Genomic DNA, 24,593 nt, shown 5'->3' with positions numbered 1-24,593 from the left:
TAATCCTAGCAGCCTCTTGCGAGACTTGATCACAGTCCGAATTAGCCTAACCAGACTGTCTTCCCAATAAGAATGTGATATACTGAAACCATTACAGTTGACTTGAATTTATAGCCTGTAAGCCAGCTGGTTTACAGGACTGTTGTATCTCTTTTTTCCTAAGGCATCAATGCTAAGTTTGGGCTAAGTTTACCTTCCCAGTACTCGACAAATTTTATATCTACTAAAGAAGCTACCATTGTAGTCTATAATGGGGATAGAGAATGGCAAATGCATAAATGAGAAAAATGTAGTTAAATATATTCACAATTCCCTATTAAGATGATTTGCAAATTTCCTACCTGTATCTCCTACTGTATAGTACAAAGTAACAATTTCTTGTGCTGCTCAGAATCCAGAACCAAATACTGAGTATACGTATGTCCAGGTTTGCACACATGCAACTATGTGTGGAAGATGACATATGGATATATGAACTTTAACCCAAGGTTTCTGTTTATTTCATGACTGATTCCCTGATGATTTTAATGTTGAGCATGCTAATGTTAGGATTGTATGCATTTTAATTGATTTAATCACATTTTGTACATGTATGTAATGTATTTTGATTGTTTTACCTCTTCCACTGCTACTTCCCAAATTACCCTTCAACTTTATGGCCTTTTTCTTTTTATATTTTTCTTTTTGTAATTCTAAATTCAGCATGTAAGAGAAAACATGCAATATTTGTCTTTCCCAATCTATTTACTTCATTTTACATGATGATCTCCTTTTGTATCAATTTTCTTGCAAATGATATAATTTTTTTTGCCAGTACTAGGGCTTGAACTCAGGGCCTGAGCACTGGCCCTGAGACTTCACAAGGCTAGAGTTCTACCACTTGAGCCATGGTGCCACTTTCAGCTTTTTCTGTATATGTGGTACCAAGTAATGGTAATGTCAAAAACATTTGACAGGGTTCTGCAGCAAAGATGCTTTATACAAACAGTTAACTCAAAGATTAAGAAATAATAACGAAATCAATATTTCTTCATCAGAGAAGTTTTTTTAAGTATCTCGTAATTGGCACTAGGTAGGTTTTCTGTTCGATGTAAAAATCACCTTAGAAAGAGCACACAGGCATGAATATACGCACAACATCTACAGAACCTATCTGTCTCTTTATGATAATACAATAACTAAGACCATGGAATCGTGCATGTGGGGGGGGGGAGGTGTTGAAATGGATCTTTTGGGAACTCCCAAAGTGATGCATTTGTAGCAAAATGGTTTGCTTTGTCTGCAACCGCTTGTACAGATTTGATTACTATGTTTTGTATAGGAAATGACAAAGAGCAATGATAAGGAGGAAATAAAATGAGATGTGTGTATATAGGTATTTGGAAGGAGGGAGGGAGGAGGAAGGGAGTGTAGAAGGGACAGAAGAAGGAAGAGAGAAAAAGAGATAAAAGAAAAATGGAGCTGGGCATGGTGGCTCATGCCTGTAATTCTAGCTACTCTGAGGGCTGAAATGTAAGGATCAAGGTTCAAAGCCAGCCTAGGCACAAAAGGACCGGAGACTCTTCTCTCCAATTAACCTCTAGAAAATAGGAAGTGGGGCTTGGCTCAAGGGTAGGGCTGTAGCCTTGAGCTGAAGAGCTCAGGGACATGGTCCCATGGTCCACAAAAAACAATGGATGCAGACAGGAGACTGAAAATGGCGGTGATTCAGCAAGGAAAAACAGAAGTTGAGAGGAACAGGTGGAAAAGCTTATAAAGTTTCCAAGAACACAAAGTGGGTATCACTACGTTCGAGAGTGCAGTTGGTTAGACTCCTCTGAAATGGAAAAGGCTTTAGGGACACAGGATAGGCAGGGCTCAGATTTATACAACAGGTAGCTGTTTCAGAGTCAGCATGCAAAGGGAAATTCAAACAAGCCTAAGAAGTTTGAGAAATTCAGGGAGGCTGAACCCTTAACTGGTTAATGAAGGAAGTGGGATGCTGGTAATGGTAGCCTCACCATTTGAAAATATGTTCAAGACAGGCCAGGGCTGAGGTCCAGCCCTCACTGAACACCCTCATGGAAGGAGTGAAGTGTGGCTACTCCAGCAAGCTGCACATCCTGTTCCTCTCCTCTAATGCAGAAAAGTGAGATGATTATGAATGTTGCATTAGCCATCACTGTTGTCAACACCAGTCACTAATGACCTCATTTGGGGAAAGAAGAGTGGAGGGGAGAATGTTTGAGCCAAACAACAGTCCTGTGTAAAGATTTTTACAAAAGGACCCTTTTTTTTATTGAGGTAATTAAAAAACTGTTGGCAACTTTAAAGACTGACTCTCCTATGTGCAGTGCCTCGTAGAACAGCTTGTAGGCTGCAGATCAATAAATTCTAGTTAACTTTCAAGTCATGTCAGCATGCAGCCTTCGCTGCTTTATTAATTTAAATTTCAGTCTTCCAAAAAAGGTGTGTCTAAAGGAATAAAAGGCACTGTGTGGATCGGGTGAGATTGCTCAATCCGAACAGGTTTTCATGAACACATGGGTTACCAACATCAAAAGGGAATTCTAAAATACAGAAGGAAAAAAAGGTCAGCTCTCCCTCTGTCTTTCAGTTAGTATTTTCCTTCGAAGCCCTAAGTACCCATCTTTCTGTGTGTAAGAATACCAACTATCTGGGCAGCAAACCCCTGCCACATTTTTTTCTCACACAAGCTTCAGAAATTAAGTTAGCATAAAAAGGTGAAAATGAAAGGTGAGATGCCATGTGTTTTGGTGCTTAAACCTTGAGGAAGGAGCAATTTCCTTTCTTTTTTATTTTCCCAGTGTCCTAATACCTCTAATTATTAGGCTACAACTGGAAAGTCCAGTGGTAAGAAATGAAATGTTTGAGATAGCCTAGTGATTATTTACCTTGTTTGATTTTAATCATGCTATTTTCTAAATGCTGTCTTCCAGTCCTTTTCTGTGGACAAGGAAGCAGGACGTTTTTGAATTCCTGTTCTGAAATGGTTGATATTTTAAGGAATACAAAGTAATTTGACTATGAGACTGGTGTTTCTAACCTCAAAATTGCAGTGATAGTACAGCATGGCTCAAAGAACTTAGCTTCAGACCCGGTGACTTCGGTTATCTGTGTCCTTCTCCTGTATGAGGTTGAAGGAGAGCTGCCAGGGTCTTTAAAAATTGGCCAGAGAGCTGTAGCTGGAGTCTGCAATTCTTATCATATTTTGTACTGGCAAAAATATATATAGAATGCCACTACCACCCAAACATGGCCCAAAGTGACAGAATGCTTGTGTAAAGATCTCAGGTGTTTTGAGACCAATATGAATTCATGAACTATACATATATATAGTAGTTTATCATTTTATTAATAACCAAATAGATATATATTTGAGGAACCATAGAAACAATGACACTTGTCTCACATTTTTATGTTAAAGACAGTAGATTAAAGATGATTCACATGCTTTATTTCTAAGCATATTCCGTTTTAATCATGGTTTCTGAGGCTTCTGACTGACAGTGAAATTGTATTTAAATAAGGCCTTTAGGGTGTTCAAGTTACAGATTAATTAACTCAATTTAGACAGGGTTTTGGGGGCACTCTAGCTCTTGAATCTCTAATTTTATCTCCAGAGGTAGCCAAAGTCCTCTAGACATTAGGAACTATATAATTGTGTAGAGCTTACACTGATTAAAAATGAAGCATCTAAACTAAAACTGGCTTGCCAGAAGTCAGAATAAAAAGGCTAGTGGTGGGCCTAGTGGTGGGCCTTGCATAGCATGCATGAAGACGGGTTCGATTCTTCGGTACCACATACACAGAAAAAAGCCAGAAGTGGTGCTGAGGCTCAAGTGGTAGAGCTCTAGCCTTGAGAAAGTCCAAGGACAGTGCTCTGGCCATGAGCTCAAGCCCAGTACTGGTAAAAAGGGCTAGTGGTTAGTGCAATGAGATGCCACATTACTAGGTTATCAATGCTGCTCTAGCACTTCTCAGTGGTGGCACACTGGGAACTTAAATGAAGAGCTCATGCCTCAGTCACTTCTTCTGAAGAATGGAGACAATTCTTCCCAAGGTTGCTATGAGAAGAACTACAGGAGATCAGACATGTAAAGTACTCAACATAGCTTTGAGCATACAGTAAGTACTGAACGACTGAGATGACAAGGCTGGGGATGTGGCTCAGTGGCAGACTGCATGACTAACAAGCATAAAGTCCTGGGTTTGATCGCTAGCACCATGTGAAAAGAGGAGACACTATCACTATTATTGCTATAATAATCATCATCGTCATCATTCATCATATTGTGCTTTATGGCATGATAGAGGTCTCTAAAGAATGAAATAAACAGTATGGGGAAAAAGTACCTAGTTTCTGATCACAGTATTTCCTGCCTTCTGTAGGGAACCATGCCCAGATTCATTAAACACTTCTGTTGAAGCTATTACATTTCTCCTCTACCTTCAAACACATTCAGACAGTTCATCTTTTCAGGGCATGATACTCTTTATTGGAATTTGCTCCTGACTATTCTCCAGGCCGTGTCTTGGGAGCCATCTTCTCAGTAATCCTAGACTCCAAGAAATTTGTTCTTGCTCTGTTATCATTGCTTTTTAGTTCTAAATTTATGTAGAAGTATTTTCCATAATTAGTCTAGAATACATGGAGTTAGCCATCTGCATTTATGTCATCTGCCACAATTAAACTGTTGGACAACAGTGACAAGTCTGATACATCTTTATACTTACACAAAATGTCTTTATGGGTTTGATTGGCATTTAATACATGTTTGATAGTTATCTTCTGGTTTTCATTCATTTAGACCATATATTTCCATGAAGCTCTATCTTCCTTGGAAGCCTGTTATATACTCCTTGCTTTTAGTTTTCCTCTGTGCCTCAAAGAAGCCTTACGGTTCCCTTGAGAAAGGAAGGTGAGCATATATACTGATAAACCTGATCAACCACCCCGAAATTAGAGAAAAATCTAAGATAGATGTTCAATAAGGCCAAGAAGATCACTGAAGTGAGTGAAGTGGCCTGGTAATTTTTATAAAGACATATACTCTTGTCTACTCTGTCAACAAAACACTCCTTTGGGCTATTTTTTTACATTTGACATTTAAGACAGAGACATGGTTACAAGAAATGTTTTACTTTTCTTTTCCTCTACTACAAGATAAACAATAGCAAAAAGGCGAAGGTCCCAGTGGCAGGAAGACAAGAAGGGGTGCCATGGTCCTTTTTTGGGAAGGCAGTCACAATTCAGCCCTAGCTGGTCACTGCTATTGGAGGATGCTCAATGCAGCTCAGATTTTATTTCCTCCCTCCCTCCCTCCCTTCCTTCCTTCTTTTCTTTTTCTTTCTTTCTTCCCTCCCTCCCTCCCTCCCTCCCTTCATTCTTTCTTTCCTTCCTTTCCTTTTTTCTTTTTGAATTGAGATACATAAAAGATTTTACATAAAACTACATAGTTTTGCTAGTTAACCATAACCTTAAAGATTTAAAAACTTATTTAGGAAAATGTTACATGTTTATGCAGAATCTGTTAAAGGCCTATAAATATTCTCAAAATAAGAGACAGATCACAATTACAGGCTAGAATGCACTGGCTTGTGAAGGAAAAAAAAGTAATAGCTGGGATGCACCTATAACTTTTTCCTTTTGTCTGACTTTACTATCTCTTTGCTGCCTGTACTGACTTTTATCCATAGCTCAGTGACAGTTACCCAGATTTTGAATTTTGGCATGTATCCTATCCGAGCTGTATCATGCTGGAGGGATCGCGTCTATGTCACATCCCCAGAGTTGGCTAGCTTATTTTCCTTACTGTTTATTTCTGAATTCTTTGAGGCCACAATGAAGGCACTATCTAGCCAATTTGACAATGTTAGGTCTTCTCTTGTCTATTCCTTCCCATTGCCACCATATGACAGGGTTGCATGTATAGCACTGAAGACTTCTTTGGAATGCCTCCACTGAAGACTGTGAAGCTTACACAGTCTTCCTCAAGCACTGTTTCCCCTTACTACTTTCTCTGATTTGCTAAAGTAAACTATTGCCATTGCTTGCATGCCACATATTTACTTGTGGGAGCATTTGCTCTGGACCATACAAACACCGACTACTTTACATTAATTATCTTGTTTAATCATGCCCCAAAACTGACAAGATAGGCACCACTTCTATTCTTCAGCTATGAGGAACATTAAGACTTAGCCAGGACACAGTGATGAAGGAAGCCCAGAATCCAGGTATAAGCCTGGTAATGATCCCCACCCCATTCCTGAGTTAGAGAGTTGCTGCAGTACCCAGTAAAGCCCACTGGAAACAGGTCAGATGTTAAAATAATACATGTCTAACAAAAGGTAAAAATACCTACCAACAGGTAAAAATAACAGAGTCCACTACACCCACCTTCATGTCTTTTTTTTTTTGTAGATAGGAACCATGACCTCCTCATTAAATAAAAGAGCTTAACATAATGTCCTGGCTTGATGATATTCTGTGTCTCCTGGATCCTCTCAGACAATGTCAAGGGCAGAAAAAGCAATCACTAAATCGATTTTAGCTTTCCAAAGAAAGTCGTATAAAAGTCACTCGTTTTCTTATTTAGCCTTTGTTCTCTTACTATTTATTTCTGTTAAAAAGATCACCTCTGTTCCTGATCTTCAGCTCTCTAAGGACCTTTTTTGAGCATGTGAGAAGCAGCCCAAGTCCATCTCACTCCTGCCACCTTTGTTTGCTTTTGCCTAAAGAATAGAGCAGGAAAAAAAAGTGGTAGAGGGGACTCAATGGTTTCCTTTTCTAAACTGTAAGGCTATTTAAAGGTTTAAAGTTATCTCCTGGTTATATGCTAAGGCTCTAAATTTTTAAATGAGATTAAGTAGAGAAATTGCATTTCAGCTAGATAAAGAGGAGAGAGGGAAGGGAGGGAGGGAGGAGGGGAGAGAGTATGAATGAGGTTGAAGAAAGAAAATCAAGCCAAAGAGCTGGATAGTTTCCCAAATCTTCTCTAAAACAGAAATCCAAAATAATGTCTGGTATGGTCCCAGAGGTTACTGTACTTAGCTCTGAAAGTCCCCAACGGAACCTGGGAAATCATTCATTCAAAGTTTTGGCCACTGCAACCTTTGTTTAAAATAGTATCTTCTGTGGAAGCATAAAGTGTAAAGCAGATTAAAGTGCTACTTTGATGGGAGACTGATGGGGTTGGAGCACTGCCCGTGCTCTCCCTCCCCTGCCTCCCAGAGGAAGCCTTGAAGGGGATCTGAGGAGCAGTCACTGCTTTGAAACTTGTTTTGGCCACAATTCACCATTTAAAAAAAGCATTTTATTAAGTGACTTGGTATTCATACACAACTGTACACACAAAGCACATACACTCTCTCACATACGCACAGTGCTGAAATAAGAAAATTTTAAAAGAAATATAACCTACTCTTACTATATTTGATCATCACAATTTTCTTTTCCATTTAGTCTGTCTGACCTAAGAATCACTACTTCTAGTCTATTAGTATTACTAGCCATTAAAAGAGATAAAAACACTGCATTCACTGATCTAATCTTCAAATAATTCTATACATGAAGGAACACTGACTCTAGTCTACACTTCCTGCTTCGTCAAGGAACAGATGAAGCAAAATGCTTTAAGAAGTGGTAAGTAAAAGTTCTTGAGTTTGACTGTAGACTGATTCACTTGGCCCATGATAGGCTGCTTTCCTTTGTATGGAGTTGGAAATGCTGACCCAGAACAATGTTTGGTTTCTTCTTATGAGAAAACAGGACAAGCTGTCCTGGTTTCTGTCATATGGGCTAAAGGAGTAGGGAAAGCCAGAAAGGCATCACAAAGACATGGAGGATGCAGATCTCAGCCTTCCTCAGTCCCTGCTTTCTGTTCTACTTTTTGTCTACCCTTAGTTCAAACAATACCCTAAAGTCCCTGTAATCAATGATTTTATACTTAAAACAGGGCTGGGGGAGACAGGAAAAGAAATTATAACATAGTCACATCAATTAATTTGATGACAACTTGTTATTGATATACATACAATCTACTCTTGTAAAATTATCACCAAGATGAGAAGCCCGTTTTCTACCTTTAGGGTGTCAACTTGCTATGTCAATCCAGTGGCAGCCACAGGAATTAAAGGTTTTACCGAACTTTCTTCACTAATGTAAAAATACAACAAATGAAAAATATCCACCTCAAATGCCATCTATTTAAATGTGCGCCCCTTTTCACCTTTCATGTAAGGAAAGGAATCTAAGAAGCACACCTTTCAAAAACCTAGCCACAGAAAATCCATACCAACGCTTCAAGCATATGCACTTCCACACTAAATCACAAAACAGGCCTTTATAAATTTCCTTTCTACCAAAATAAATAAGAGAAAGTAATAAAAAAGATAAAGCCTCCATACAGAATTGCAGCAATTATATCCCCACAGCTACACTATAACCCAAAAGTTTGTAAAGGCTTTGATTATTGAACCATAGCTGAAGTGAATAATTTGCTTTCACTAAGAAAACAAGCACATTCATTCTCACCACAATGGAGAGAGGCAGTTTTAATTAAACCTTATCAAAAGATGAATAAAGAATAAACCCAATACCCATTCCACCGAACTCTATTTTCATCTGTTTAGTTTAAGCTTGCCATGTTCATGCAATAATTATCCACTGTCCAAGGAATGCTGGAGTTGTGTTAATGTTGGTAAAGATTTAATTAGCTCAATTATCTGGAGAGTATTGAAGTGAGGCTCAGCACAGTACAAATTTCTTCAGGCTTTTTACATACCTCTGATCCAAAAACATGAAACTGAAATCTAAGCGAACAAAAGACTCTAACTTCTGTAGGTCCAATGTTGAAACAGTTCCATACTTCATAATTTTATTACTCCAATTACACCACACACACACACACACACACACACACACACACACACACACACACACACACACACACACACCTTCAGAAGTAGAATCCAGAATTGAGGGCTTATCTTGGTGTGTGTGTGTGGGGGGGGTTGTGTGCAAACTAGCAGTGCATGCAGTTAACTTCCTGGATCTGTAAATGTGTTCTTAGAAAGTTAATTAAATTTGCCTTTTAGATAAATATTAACATCTGAAGTCCAGTCTTTTAAATTAAAAAAAATTCCTATATCACCTATGTATATTACCTTTTCCAGGAAAGCAAGGCATTTAAAGAGCACTGAAAGCACAGCAAGGAGACAACTGTTTCAATCTGTCAGACACCAGGGACCAGGCAGTAGGGTTCATTTCAAAAAACAGATTGCCCCCAACGGCCTGACCTTCCTGGTGGGAAAAGTGAACACAGCACTGTGCTTGACAAGCTCGGTAACAAAGAGGTATATTCAAGTTCCCCCAATTCAGACATGCTTCTCACAGAGAAATGCAAAGGAGGAGGAAGAAATGCACCACTTTCAGCAAAGAGTTTACTTAGATCAGAGAAAAGCATCTCAACCACCACCACAACAAAAAAAACAACATAGTTAGGAAAGTATCAAGTATCATTTTATCACAGCCACTTCCAACTTCAGAAGGCTCTTATCTGGTCATTGCCAATGTCTTACCTTCCAGTCAGTCTCTTCTGGTATCCCTACCTACCAGCACTGGAACAGCAGTAGACAGCCCAATTACGTACACCCTGATAAACTGTTTTCTAATTACTCTGCCAATAACGAGGGCTTAACTGTTCTCCCAGAAGCTAACTCCTTTAAGTCTTTATTCTTTTTCATACGATACCAAGTTTTGCCTCTATGTTGAAATTCAGACAGCTATTTCCTTGTGTTTTAGATAATATTAGCAAATATTTTTCATTAATTTTGTTTTATATCTACAGTGACCTAATGAAGTTTGAAAAAGAGTCAGAAATATAGCAAAAAAGACCAAGACTGATAAAAAAATTAATAAAGCAGTAACCTCAATTAAAAAGAAATCTCTGGCTAAATTCATTGCCTATAACTCCATACATGTTTTCCTAATGTTTAATGTCAGGTATTTATTGTATATCCTCCTTGATCAGTTGTAAGTAGTGTGTGTGTGTGTATGTAATGTGTTAAATTATCACATTTTTGAAACAGTAAGTTCCATGTGGAAAATCATACGTTTAAAAGTAACTTACAACTTCTCATATTACCCTTATAAATACACTGCATTTAAAAAACAATCTGAGAGTGCATGCGTTCTGAATGCATAATTTTCTTCACTAAGAATTATAGGGTCTAAGGTTCAAACCAACTATTCAAGTTGAAACAAGCCCTGATTTCTGGTCCATAAATGACAGTATGACTTAGTGCATAAGAATGTATCACAGGCTGGGAGTTTGGCCTAGTGGTAGAGTACTTGCCTAGCATGCACCAAGACCCGGGTTTGATTCCTTGGTACCACATGCATAGAAAAAAGCTGGAAGTGGTGCTGAGGCTCAAGTGGTAGAGCTCTAACCTCGAGAAAGTCCAAGGACAGTGCTCAGGGCCTGAGCAAAAGCCCAAGACTGGCCAAAAAAAAAAAGGAATGTATCACAGATACACACTCCTCATTAGACACACACAAATTCTTAGAAAAACAATAAAGGGTAGATGATCATATACCATGAATTGGACATAGACCCAAATCAGAAAGCTTATCATGCTAGATAAGGTTGTTTGGTCAGAATTTTTTTTTAATTAGCCAGATTTTTATTTACTATAGTAGGGCAGTATTATTAAGATAAGTTTGAATCATGGGTTGTTAGCAAGTACAAAGGATATAACTTAGCCAAGGGGCTGAATTAAAAACATAAAAGCTGGGGCGGGGAGTTTGGACTAGTGGTAGAGTGCTTGTCTAGCATGCATGAAGAGCCAGGTTCAATTCCTTGGTACCACATATATAGAGAAAGCCAGAGTGTTGCTGAGGCTCAAGTGGTAGAGTGCTAGTCTTGAGAAAGTCTAAGGACAGTACTTAGGCCTTGAGCTCAAGCCCTGGTGGTCAGAAATTATGTACTGGAAGGTGTGTTCAAAAATAATACCTCATGGATGGGGAGCATGGCCTAGTGGTAGAGTGTTTGCCTAGCATGCATGAAGCTCTGGGTTTGATTCCTTAGTACCACATACACAGAAAAAGCCAGAAATGGTACAGTGGCTCAAGTGGTAGAGTGCTAGCCTTGAGATGGCTCAAGGACAGTGCCTAGGCCCTGAGTTCAAGCCCCAGGAATGGCAAAAAGATTACCTCAACTTTGTTTTGTTGTTGTGGTGGTTGCAGGGATTAAAATCAGGGCCTAGGTGCTATCCCTGAGCCACTTTGTGCTCGAAGTTAGTGCCACAATGAGCCACAGTGCTACTTCTGTTTTTTTGAGTAGTTAATTGGAGAGAAGAATCTCACAGGATTTTTCTGCCTAGGGTGATTTCTAATGGTGATCCCTAGATCTCAGCCTCCTGAGTAGCTAGGATTATAGCCATGAGCCACTGGCACCCAGCTATCTTAAACTTTTGACATAAAAACTACCAACAGAGAGAATTTTGTAAGAAAGGTGGGTCTAAAATGATCCGTAATAGTCCATAAATTCTTTTTTTTTTATCTACTATGGCTTTCTTTTTGAGTCATCTCTTTTGGGAAGGGTATTAAAGCTTCCTTAGAGCTGATATATCCTACAAAATTATGAAGAGTGAGGGTAGGGGTGGGTAGGGGAAGGAGGGGTAAGAATATTGAAATGTTGATCAAGATACATTGTCATATTTATAGATTGTTCTGTTAAATGGCAATTCCTTTGTACAACTGGCTACTTATATATATATATATATATAATATGTGTGTATGTGTATGTATGTATGTGTGTATATGTAGGTAGGTGTATGTACATATATATATATATACACATATATGTAAGACAAAACACAAGTGGAGTTCAGTTTTTCTGGTCTGCAAGGACTTTTATAGTACAACTCACTCAGTCTGGCTCTATAAAGGCACCCTTGAAACTTCAGAGTATTTTGTGCAAGAACAAAGAGTGCTTGGGTTTAGTCTGCAACACGAGTCATTTCTACCACACAAATTCCCTTCTTTTGTACTGGCAAAGGGGGATACTTTGAGCCCTTTGGGTTTAGAAGATCTTCAAACAGACAATAGTATGCAAACAGCCCTCAAGAACATAACTTTACTGGAACAACCTCAAGGCTGAGACCAAGGCTTTGAGAAAGGCCCCCGTCAGCTGGTTTCCCTCTGCTCTTCACCCTGAACAAAGCCAGACTGACAATACTGAAATCTCCTTCTTTCTTTGGATTAAACCCCCTTTGCAGTTAAAGTATGCAAATGCTATCTGTGGCTCCCTTGTTGAAGCAACTCTTACCCAGCTATCTTTTCTGCCTGGCTCATCCAGCAGAACACTGACTGCCTAACAGAAACCAGCTTCCCAATTCAGAATCTTTCACAGCTATGACAGCCTGAGCTGGCCTGCCACCCTTTCTAAGAGGGGCTCAGTTATAAGGAACTATTCCTGCAAATTTCCTAAAGCATGGTAATTGAGCTAAAAGCGAACAAATAAAATATTCATCCTACTTCGCATTTAAATAATTTTTCCTCTCAGCAATCATCTCCCCTCTGCCTTCTTTTCACTCCCACACCTCCAGTTGTTTTTTTCTCCTTAGTAATATTTTAAATAAAGAGATGGAATGATGTTGGAAATTGGAAGGAAAAAAGGCAGATCAAACAGCGGGGTATACTGAATGACAAAGCATTTCATGGGAAGTGGAAAGTTACAAATGAGACACCTTGTTCTTGATTGGATATATAAATATATATCCAATATATATCCAAGTACACACCTATGTACATTTGAGTAGGTTTTTTTGTAAAATGGCCAAAATATAAGGCAGTTCTGGCCTTCATACATCTTTGTATATACACATAATATTAAAAAAAGAATTCTAGGGGCTGGGAGTTTGGCCTAGTGATAGAGTGCTTGCCTAGACCTGGGTTCGATTCCTCGGCACCACATACATAGAAAAAGCCAGAAATGGTGCTGTGGCTCAAGTGGTAGAGCTCTGTCCTTGAGAATGCCCATGTACAGTGCCCAGGCCCTGAGTCCAAGCCCCCAGGACTGGCAAAAAATTCTGCAAAGTCCCTTTCTTAATGTACGACTCTTACCAAAATTAATTTGGAATTACAAAGGCTACAGAGAAAAGATGATGACTTTCTCTTCTTCATTCTTAAGCTGTAAACAAAACAGAAATAAGGTCAAGAATCTTAGTTTTTGACCTCATGCATATAGTTTCATGGGGATTACTAAAGACTTATGCTGATGAAGGCATATCAACACCACTACAATCAACAGGTATGTGGTGCATAAGGTGAGATAACAGATCTTCTTTTTTTACATTTATTTAATAGAAGGGTTACATTATATTCATCAGATAGAAGGTGTATTACTTCACAAACATTGATACCCTTTCTCATGTCTTGGTCCCCATTTCCCTCCCCCCACCCCGGCCCCTCATCTTGTTTTCCCCCTTCCCTATCCGATTTCAAATAACCAAATACGCATATATACAATATATCAGATAACAAGGTGAAATACTATAACAATATGAGATAGCCAAGGGACAGCAAAAGACATGAGAGATAACATAGTACATTCAGGACAGCAATCACTCATTATATGGCTTTTGTTTCTATATCCTGGAGGTCCTTTCATTTAGCCTCATACTATATGGCCTTATGTATCTAGGTTTTGTTCTTTACCTGGAAGACTTCTCATCAGTCGTGTGTTGGTTTGCTGTGGCCCAGGAGAATAATCTGTAACATAGGTCTTGCAATATTGCAACATTGCAAGAAAGAAAACATGTGCATCCATTTAATTCACAAAGCACTGTTGTGGAATTAGATGTAAGTATTTTTGTGAGAATATATATACTATTTGGGCATGGCTCAAGTGGTAGAGCACCTATTTGTCAAGTACAAAGTTCTGAGTTCAAACTCTTCTACCATTAAAAAATTACAAATGAACAAAAAACCAATTGGTTGTTTTACTAAAAGCACTAAAGAAACGTGGCTTTTGAAAAGCCATGGCAATAGTGGTAGCAGAGAATACTATCAATGTAGCTTCTAGGTGTCCGGTGTTTTTTTTTGTTTTTTTGGGTTTTTTTTTTTTTGCCAGTCTTGGGCTTGAGCTCAGGGCCTGAGCACTGTCCTTGGACTTTCTCAAGGCTAGAGCTCTACCACTTGAGCCTTAGCACCACTTCTGGCTTTTTTCTATGTATGTGGTACCAAGGAATCGAACCCGGGTCTTCGTGCATGCTGGGCAAGCACTCTACCACTAGGCCAAACTCCCAGCCCGGTCTTGTGTTTTTTTTTTTAAATGATTGCAGCTGCCTTAGTTTAGGACTTGTCAGCATGTGCCCAAAGAGCATAGGGATTAAAAAACCTAGGGCCATTAAAGAGAACTGTGAGGGAAAGCCTATTACCGCTATCCAATTGTCCCTCAATCAGCTTTCCTAATTCTACCCCCCCAAAAAGTATAAAACCATTTTTAAGGTCTTGTCCCTTTCAATTACATTCACCACACAGAATTTTTTATAGTTACAAGCAAAATGGTCTTTTACCACATCATGACAATGTGTTTGCCTTATCATTATCATCATTGCCAGAAGTTATGAGGGGTTTTAACAATATGACCAGAGATACCAGACATGTAAGAAAAATGAAGTGTTTGATTTTTTCATTATTTTTTCAACTTTGAAAATGATTAAATTTTTGTAACTGAAAAACTAGTTGCCTCACTTTAGTTTTTCCCCATCTCCCCTACATGATGTCACTGTTTTAAATCTATAGAATTCTGTGCACTCAAAAAAATTAAAGGGTTCTTAATTCATTTTACAAAAAGATATACTAATAAAGAAAAAATATTCCTTCAACTAAAATAAATAATTTATGTGTCACTTTTCAAGGAATATAGCTAATACTTTTTGATAAATGCTTAAAGACCCATATCCAAGCCACAGAATTTTTAAGTTAGGGGTTGAGTAAATTTTAACCCCCCCAAAAGGTAAATATTAGCAAAATTTCTAATATTTTGGGAGACAGAAATGTGAAGGAAATTGTATGTACTTTCTTTACTTCTTAAGACATGATCTACCATAAGTGGGGAAAAAATCATCTTCTTTCAGGTTGTTCAATGCTTCCTAAAGGCTCTTTCAACTTTAAGATGTTTTCATTTCTTCTGAATCTGACCAGGAATTCATACACATTTCCCCAGAGGCAATCACATTAAAATCTAAGCTCTTTAGTGTGTCCTTCAAGACCTTTCACACTCCAGCTTGAGTTTACTTTTTAAATCTCATCTCTGCTCACCTCCAGACTCCCTGCCTTTTACTAAACCACTACTGGAAAATGTGGCACCGTGGGAGAGGGCTTCACTTTTGCCTTGTTTGAAAACACCCTCCTTAGCTTTCATGCCCATGCAAAATATAAACTTCCCTTTGTTCTAAATTGCTTTCTTCGGGAATATTTGTATAAAACTCATCATCAGAAGTAATAATTCTGGGACTGGGAGTTTGGCCTAGTGGTAGAGTGCTTGCCTAGCATGCACTACGATCTGGATTCAATTCCTCCATACTATATACATAGAAAAAAGCTGGAAATGGTGCTGTGGCTCAAATGGTAGAGCTCTAGGCTTGAGAAAGCCCAAGAACTGTACTCAGGCATGAGTTCAAGGCCTACGACTGGCAAAAAAAAAAAAAAAATTCCCTCATTTGCCCTCTCATGTAGCTTCATGCAAATTACTGTTACAAACTGACAATTAACTTAACTGTATTATATTTCTAAACTGTGAGTGTCTGGAAACTAGAAGTGGTACTCTTCTCTACTTCTGCCTATAGTATCAATATAGTGGTTGATGAAAAATATCTGCTGAAAGACTAAAGATGATGATATGGGGAGGCAGGTGGATAGACCTTTTAAGTCAAAATTTAAAAGTGTATAATGGGCATAGCTCATGTGCCATGCTAAGAGATAGAGGAGAGGAATAATAAAATGAAGATAAAATAGGAAATAAGTTTCTCTACAATGAGGCTTACGCTGTAGTGAAGACAAACGGACTGAGTTGAAGGACTATGTTGATGGTTTCATTAGAGATGGAATGAAACTTGCTATGCTCCTAACATTTGAAAAGTAGTCACTCAGTTCATCATGTCTACAAAATATATTTCCCCTCTGGACCACACGTCTTGCCAGATACCATGACTGAAGTTAAAGGCTGTGGTATATCCGTGTTCTAAACTCAGACTCCCTCCCTTCTTTGTTGATGGCTTCTCTCAGTTTCCACTCATTTGATGTTAAAAAATCAGTCTTTTAAGACCGTTTCTTTTTATTTCCTGATGCTGATGTGAGGTAGCCTTGTTCGTTCTGTTTGACTGAGAGACTATAGCAGAGCTCTAATTTCTCTGACTTTATTTCCTGGTATCACATACTGTCTATAACCTTTTTCTGCCTTAATGAAGTGATCAATACTCATCAATGTGGCCATGTAGATATCATGAATTTTGGTCTTTTTTTAGACCAATAACTCTAGCACAATCATGAAAAAAATACCATTAAGCCTGACCAACTCTTCATCTACATTCCCTCATGGGCATTCACATTACACACTCTACAAAACACCTAAGCAGGTACCCTCAAAAGAATCAACGTCATGAAAAACAATGAGAGGCTTGAGAAACTAGCACAGATGAGATTAAGGGGACATGAAGACTAAATGCACAGGGTTCCCTGGGTGGGCTTCTGGAACAGAAGAAAGACAAGTGTGTGGAAACAAATGCAATCCAAAAAAGGGATGCAATTCGTTCTATGGTATTTATGTTAACTTAGATAAATGTACTATGGTAAGAATGTTTGTATTAGATGGTCTATAATGGCTTTACAATTCATATGTAAATGTGAAAGTATTTCATAGCTAAAGACTTTAAAAAATACAACCCTGATCTGATTGCTACTTATGATGAGTAGTTATTGTAAATTTTGAACCCCAAGATGTATCCAGATTTTCATGAAGTACTTCATAGCAATCATGTAAGAAAAGAATTTGCATGTATGCAGTGTTGTCTCATCTGGGCTCTGATGAAAGGCCTTCTGCATCTCACAATCAAGTTATGCAACGTGGCTTGATGACTTAGTATCATATGGCTTGTGGCTCTCAGAGAAAGATTAAACTCAACGGATATTAAGAGCAAAGTCACTGCCCCAAACTAATATATACCAAAACCATTTAGGAACTGGTCTGCTCTAAATATGAAGGGGTGCAGTAAATGGCACTTTCTTGTGATTATTATGATGATACCTGTATGCACACAAACTTTTGTTGTGCCTAGGTGAATTTAATATATTACATTGATAGAAATGGAGTAATTTTATACAACAAAAACTTGAAGTGAAGAGTAACATTTTTGCAAAGGAAAATCATTCCCCAATTAATTAGGATGTTCTAGTAATCACGCAACAGGGCAGTTGCAAGGTGGTGATTCCCCCTTTCTGGTTTCAACACTTCTTTTACACTAAGGACTGTGGAAGATACCTCAAGAGTTTTTGCCTACATTAATTATAGCTTAACATTCAAAATTAAAATTGTTAAGTTTAACAATGTAACTAAAAAAAACTTTACATGTTAGTCAAAGTGTTATTTTAATAAATGAATATATCTTACTGACATTTACTGAGAGGGTTTGCATGGCTTAATAATTATTCAAGTATTTTTGTCTGGCTGAAAAAAGAGAACGAGGTTCTCAGATCTCCTTTGCATTCAGTCATATGCTGAATATGCATATGAATATGCTGTGATATGCTGTTTCGATGAAAGGAAATGACATCTTATCTCTGAGATGAGTAGATGGAAGAGAAGTATTTTAATAGCTCTTTCAGATATATAAATATATATATTACAAACTCTACAAACTATATAGATAATTTATATGTATAGTTTATATATAAACTACATGTCTGTATATATATATATAGTTTGTAGAATACAACACAACAAATGAGGCAACTTCTTTAAGAGAAATATAAAACTATTAATCAACTCATTTCATTGTTATATTTTAAATTTATTGGATAGTTTTACACTTTCAGTGATATTTTAATCCATGCAAGACTTTGTAACGTCATGCTCTGATTATTTGGACAGTACTGATTCAATGGCTTAAACAGATTTTTCAACTGTTGATACATTTCACTTTAGAGAGTATAAAAAAATTCATTTGGTTAAATCACTGGCAATCATAGGGAAACTGATTGGCTCACAGTGGAAAATAAATTTTTCCATAGTTTCTTCAAATTCTATTTATGTATTGAAAGTTCTAATGTTATTACTGGCAGCAAACATTTTTGGTTGTTTTCTTGAATGACAATGCTTATTTATTTTGAGAAAACATCAGTAAAACAGGGACCCAAGTTTTAATAAGCATAAACTTTTGATCATTTTTTCATATAAAAACTGTTTTAGGAAAAAAATTCAAACAAACAGTTCAGCTAATAACTGAAATAACTGGTCAAGGGCTTTTCCCTGAGACAAGCATGGTAGCTAATATAGACACAGTCATTCTATTTATTGAAGGGTAAGAACAGTATTAAGTGAAGCGTGTGTGTGTGTGTGTGTGTGTGTGTGTGTGTGTGTGTGTGTGTGTGAGAGAGAGAGAGAGAGAGAGAGAGAGAGAGAGAGAGAGAGAGAGAGAGAGAGAGAGAGAGATTGCATGCATGTACCAGTCCTAGGACACTGTCCTTAATGAACTCTGATGCTTGAGCTAGTTTCTACCTCTTCTGGCTTTTTGGTAGTTGATCTCAAAGTCTCGCAAACTTCCCTGCCTGGGCTGGCTTTGAAGCACAATCCTCAGAACTCAGCCTCTTCGTTAACTAGGATTACAAGCATGAGCTACCAGCACCTAGTCTGTTTTGTTTGTTTGTAATTGCAATGTGGGTGGAGTGGTGAAGAACCTGGTGGCCAGGAATGCTATCTGGCACTACCACTTTGCTTTGGGCTGAGGGGTCAGTGAGTTTCCTACCACTGCTTCAGCACCACTAGTGCAAGTGCAATGACAGTCCAGTGTAGAGAATATCTGAGTATTCTTCTAAAGGACATTTTGACCCTACAGAGCTGCTGGGATCTGTAGGGTGTTGTGACACACTTTGTGATTTATCAATACAGAGGATGATTATGAGGATGTCATGTCTTGTCTTAGAACCTACCCAAGGAAAAACTTATTTTAGGGACCTAAGGAGAATCCACAAACCTGAAGGAGAAGATATTAGACAAGGTCACTATCTACCAGGAATTCTTTCATGTTCTGGAAAGGAGATGAAGTAAGAAGAAGGTGAAACTGTAGAGTCTGTAAAGTTAGTGAACCCGAGATGCTTTGGAAGGGCTGAGTCAGGGGCAAGGATTGGGAGAAAGTAGACAATGATACCTAGCATATACAATTCTACATGGTAAGCCACCTGGGCTTGCTCGTCCTGACAAGTAACAAGTAAGAGACTATAAGTGAGCTATGACAGAAAAATTCACTTCTGAATTTCTCTTTCCTGCCTGCATGCCTGCCTACCTTCCTTCCTTTCTTTCCTTCCTTCCTTCTCTCCCTCCTTCCCTTTTCTTTCTTTCTTTCTTTCTTTCTTTCTTTCTTTCTTTCTTTCTTTCTTTCTCTCTCTCTCTCTCTCTCTCTCTCTCTCTCTCTCTCTCTCTCTCTCTCTCTCTCTCTCTCTCTCCTTCCTTCCCTCTTTCTCTCTGTCTTTCCTTCTTTCTTTTTCTCTCCTCCCTTCCTCCCTCCCCCCTCTCTCCTCCTCTCAATCTCTCTGTCTCTCTCGTCTCTCTCTGTCTCTGTCTGTCTGTCTGTCTGTCTGTCTGTCTGTCTGTCTGTCTCTCTCCCTCTCTCCCGCCCTCTCTCCCCCTTTCCCTCTCTCCCCCTCTCCCTCTCCCTCTCTCTCCCTCTCTCCTGGTTGTTGTTTTTTTACTTTTTTGTGGTGCTAGAGATCAAATCTAGTATGAATGCTATGCAAGTGCTTTATCACTAAGCTATATCCCCAGTCTCCAATTCTATTTTAAAAATATTGAAAATGCTTTCTCCCAAAATAGTATTTAAAAAAAAATAAGTCTGTCAGTGGGGAAATTGAGATACTGTGGTGGATGCAGTGTTAATGTCAGGTGTTCCATGTCAAAAATAAAATTGAGCCACACAATAAAATTTCAAAATGAATGGATTCACAGTTACCTTAAAATTTTTAGATTTGACAGAACTAATGCTGCTGTCTATTTTGACAGCTATATACCGAAGCTTAATTCTAAGCTTTTTATGCTGAATGCAGAATAGAATGAATTTTGTACCAGTGTTTTGACTGGGAGGGTTTAAGATTTCTATTCATAAGGGACAGCAGTCTGAGACTGCTTGATAAAACAAGCCTTGGCTATTTAATAATTGCCTCATAAAATGTCTCAATATTAAGAGAAAAGAGAAACTCAAGGCACAGACATTTTGAAAATACATGTTTAATCAGAATCTGGAGGCTAAATAAATATCCTTTAGTGGTCAGCCACAAATCCTTACAGTTGTGGCATTTGTGACTTAAAATAACAAGATGAAGATCCTTATGTGACAGATAAATGATATCGTAAAAGTTCCTTATCAAAAGAAAATACAATTTCTAATGGAATTTATGTAGGAAATAGCTTTATATTAAGGCCTATTTAAGATTGTGAAAATAGCAGGAGCCTTAAATTCAGAGCTTAGTGTGGATATCTATTAGGAAATACTGCCTCTTTTACATCATTATATCCTTCTTCTTATAAGGTACAGATTAACTGACACTTTGAATACTTCTCAGCTTAGTACTGTTTGTAAATAAGGCTCCTATAAACTGTTGAGTCCATAACAAACTCTACATGAACTGACATGTAGGCAGTTGTAAAATTAGAGAGCACCCTCTTAAAAAAAAAACCCTCTAAACTAAAATTGTAACCATGTATCACACTATGACACAGTCATATCCTGAAATATACATATCTGTTCTAATGAGGCTTATATCTAAATCTCCCTAAAGGGTCATGATTGCCTTTATCAAGGAAATAACATGTGAATCAGGAATACCAGTTTGATTTGTGGGGCATAGCTAACCACTAAGTAGAAATACCCGCCCTGTTATAATTCAGTATGCAACTGGACTAGTCTACCACACCAGCAGAAGGGGGAAAAAATCCCTCTTATTCTCTGTTACTGTCAAATTGCCACCAATGCCTAGATAAAACATTTGCGAGTATGTCAGCTTTAATTAATGTAACATGGCCTGATCATTTCCACAGTTAAGAATAAAGAAGTTTGCATTCTTTAAATCCAAAGCTCAACCTGGAGATTATGCTAAGTTGCTTCATTCATAGTCCACACTCCTCCACTTGTGTCAGAAGGACAGCATTTGTCCCCTCTAGTGATAAACAAATTATACATGAAATCAATTCCACTTCACAATCATTTTCCCTATTGGGTATTATCTTTCCTTCCCTGCTCCCTCCAGTTAAGCCCACATCCTGTAACTTGCTAATGAGCGGAGGGCTTTCTGTTCCAGGTGGCACCCCCTGCGTAGAAGTCATGACATTTCCCATTTCGAATGCTGCTGGCATTTTTCGACAGCTCCTGCTAACTAGCCTTTTTGACCCTCACTAAGAGGAACTCATCTGATCGAATCCTCTAACCTGCCAATCATTCCAGCAAATGATCTTCACAGTCACTCCCAAGGCAGGAATGGAAGGGGAAAAAAAAGGGAAAGCTAGTGAGAGAATGAGGGAGTCTGTGAGGCTGCTGCCTCTGCCGCTACCTAATGAGAATACTTTAAGTCTCCAAGGCAGCTGAAACACTGAAAAACTGGTGGGAAAATTAGGACACAACTGAATGCCTGGCTCTGTAATTACTGATTTCTCTCCTTCCTGAGATCATTTTGAGAGCAACACCTCTGAGATGTGCCAGTTTCTAAAGAACACAAAAATACCCCCCTCAATCAGAGAAAACAGATTTATTTCTCCTGCCCCTATCAATATGCAATTCTCATAATCCCATTCTGTCAAACAGCATCCTTTGCAGAATTAATTATATGCTATAAGCTCGTTAAGCGTAAACTAACGAGCATTTGTAAACTAGGGATGATTATAATGTTAGTCACAGGGAAGAAAAGCCTTCTTTTTTCCTCAGGCATATTTTAAATATTGCCACTAGTTATGGGTGTTGTTTTTGCACATAGTCACATAAAAGAGAACAGGTATGGTGCAGGTTAGTATTGGGCTCAGAGAGGATTAAATTCTTGACATCAACAAAACAGGATAATCTGGGCATCCTTAATAGGGGTAAAATGTTTTCTCATTCAGGTTTGTCCTGCTTGTGCAGAATCAGTTTCTTTAAATTACATTTGAGCTTACTGGGCCCCCAGTTCACAGGAAAGCCAGTTACCCAGCAAGGAAGATCCAGTAGGTGGTTAAATCGGCAATGGATCATGACTCTGTGGATCCTAATATGGACTAGATTTGTTGACCAAGTGATGATACCACTTGATGGTGTGTTATCGTCCCATCATTGTATGAAATAATGTAAAGTAAATACTGTATAGAATTTAATTACACATGATAATCATACATCTTGCCTCATTTATAGTAATTAGGCTGGCAGTCCCATTTATAGTAATTATTATATGTAATTGAGGGCATTTTACTAATTGCATATTGAAAATGATAATCCAGAGTGACTAAAAGTCCAAGGACATGATACATAACACAAGCTACATAGAAAGGATGGTGATAAATTTTAGGGAAAAAAATCTCACCCATGTATGTACATTTACAGGTTTTTTTTACAAGCTGGGTGATACTATGAGATTAAATTCTCACCAATTTCTTGACATTTCATTATTTTTGTTCAAGTCCTTATGTATTTATTATTTCCTTAAGTGGAAAAGTAAGCTACAATATTATCTTTATGACTGTTTAAAAATTATGCTGTTTTTTAATATTCTGTGTGCATGTGTGCAACGTGTAGGTTAATAGAAGCAGTGACTACCCCTCAATTCCAAAAGAAACAATTATTCATTTGCAAATCCAATTTGGTGTCCTTAAAAGCCTTACTCAGAGAAGTAACTCAGAGAAAGACAAATATTTTGGTAATTATGATTGTAATAATGTAGCTAAAAGGTTTAAGTTTGTTTTACATTTGGGTTCTGTTTTTCATAATACTTTCTGTCTAGAATTTTAATACATCTATAGACCTAAATCCTTCAGTTTTCTTGTAGGGCCCAATGTCTAGCCATTCTTGATTCTACTCATTTCTACTCAAACAGAGCACTTACTCAAGGAACATGTTGGGATGAATATCTGAGGACAATAGAGATAGTCTGGGAGCTTCTTTCTGCCTTCCCTTCTCAACATTGCCATTTAGACATTGTCCTCCTTGTATTCGAATGTCACTCCAAACTATCAGCCTGCTTCAGCTCAAACAGCCTCTTTTTATGCCCAGACACTTCTTACAGTACCAGCAGACCACAAAGACAGTCTAGTGGGACAGCTGATATCCTGGTATTAATAATACAATACAGTGTATGTAGGGCATAGACGATTCCCTGTGTATCCCAAATCCTTAAGAACCAACATCAAATTAAAGGGCAAAAGAGGGTGCCTGCATGGTGTAAAACTGCAAATACTAGGTGAAATGCTAACTTTGAATAGTTCTGCCAAGCATTATAATAGACAGCTTGATTACCAGACATACCAATAACATATGTTATGTCTACCATCTATAAGAAAGCTTTCCATTGCAGTTAGCTAAATACTTCCCAGGAAATTCATTCGGGTTTTAAAGATACAGAAAATATAAACTTTACGGTTATATTCTCAATCTCCCTGACTCCTAATTTGAAAACTCATTTGTTCTGAAAGTGCTGAATCACAAAAATATAGTCAATTTTCAAGGATCTATGGGTGAATGAACTCATGTATGAAGCAACAAACTAGTTTTCTTTCCTTTTGTAGTGTCCTTTAAAAATTTCTCCAATTAGAAAATGAAAAACAAAAGGTAATTCTAAAAGGCTATTGCTAGCATTTTCAATTTGAAGATAACCACTCTGAATTCGTTTTCAAGACAAATACAATGGCCTAGTTAAAGATTTAAAAAATCCAGCATGTGCATAATATATATGATTTTGAAAAACTTTCTGCATATGTACATGTATTGCGTGTGAGAAGATTGGGGGGAAATAAAAAGATGACTACGATAAGACAAAGGTAACAAATGTAAAATGTTAACATTTAAGGAAAGTGACTGAGTGTTAATCAGGATTCTTTATGCTATTCTTGAAGCTTCTCTATAGATCTGAGTTTATCTCAAATAAACAACAACAACAACAAAATCTAAGCACTTTACCAATGTACTCCAGGTAATGCATGATGTAATTTTATGTTCGTTGTGCATCAGGAAAAACCTAGTATATCCTTAAGCAGATGAGATATCTAATGAAGGTCTTAATCTTTCACTCTCATTCGCAGAGTTGGGGACAGGGTTAGTAATGGCAGAGTACAGAAAAGCGGTAATACCAAAAGGGA

The 24,593-nt window shown here is 37.9% G+C and overlaps 1 protein-coding gene across 10 annotated transcripts in view; it reads right to left on the bottom strand.

The window, feature by feature from the left end:
* Positions 1–24,593, bottom strand: part of Cdk14 (cyclin dependent kinase 14) — a 468,058-nt gene that overhangs the window by 50,616 nt on the left and 392,849 nt on the right. For 2 of the 10 annotated variants that reach the window (XR_016535529.1, XR_016535528.1), the window contains exons 15-16: positions 13,727–13,793; positions 13,133–13,199 (exon numbers count right to left, since the gene is read on the bottom strand). The exons of 6 other annotated variants lie outside the window; for them this stretch is intronic. The gene's annotated coding sequence lies outside the window, so the exon portion shown is untranslated. The remainder of the gene's footprint in view (positions 1–13,132; positions 13,200–13,726; positions 13,794–24,593) is intronic. 2 more of the 10 variants (XR_016535530.1, XR_016535532.1) reach the window with 1 other exon arrangement.

Source organism: Megascapheus bottae, chromosome 5 (genome assembly GCF_031878675.1).
Source record: "Megascapheus bottae isolate mThoBot1 chromosome 5, mThoBot2.hap1, whole genome shotgun sequence".
NCBI classification, from domain to species: domain Eukaryota; kingdom Metazoa; phylum Chordata; class Mammalia; order Rodentia; family Geomyidae; genus Megascapheus; species Megascapheus bottae.
The sequence above is the reverse complement of the archived record's forward strand: the minus strand, read 5'-3'. Positions and strand labels throughout refer to the sequence as shown.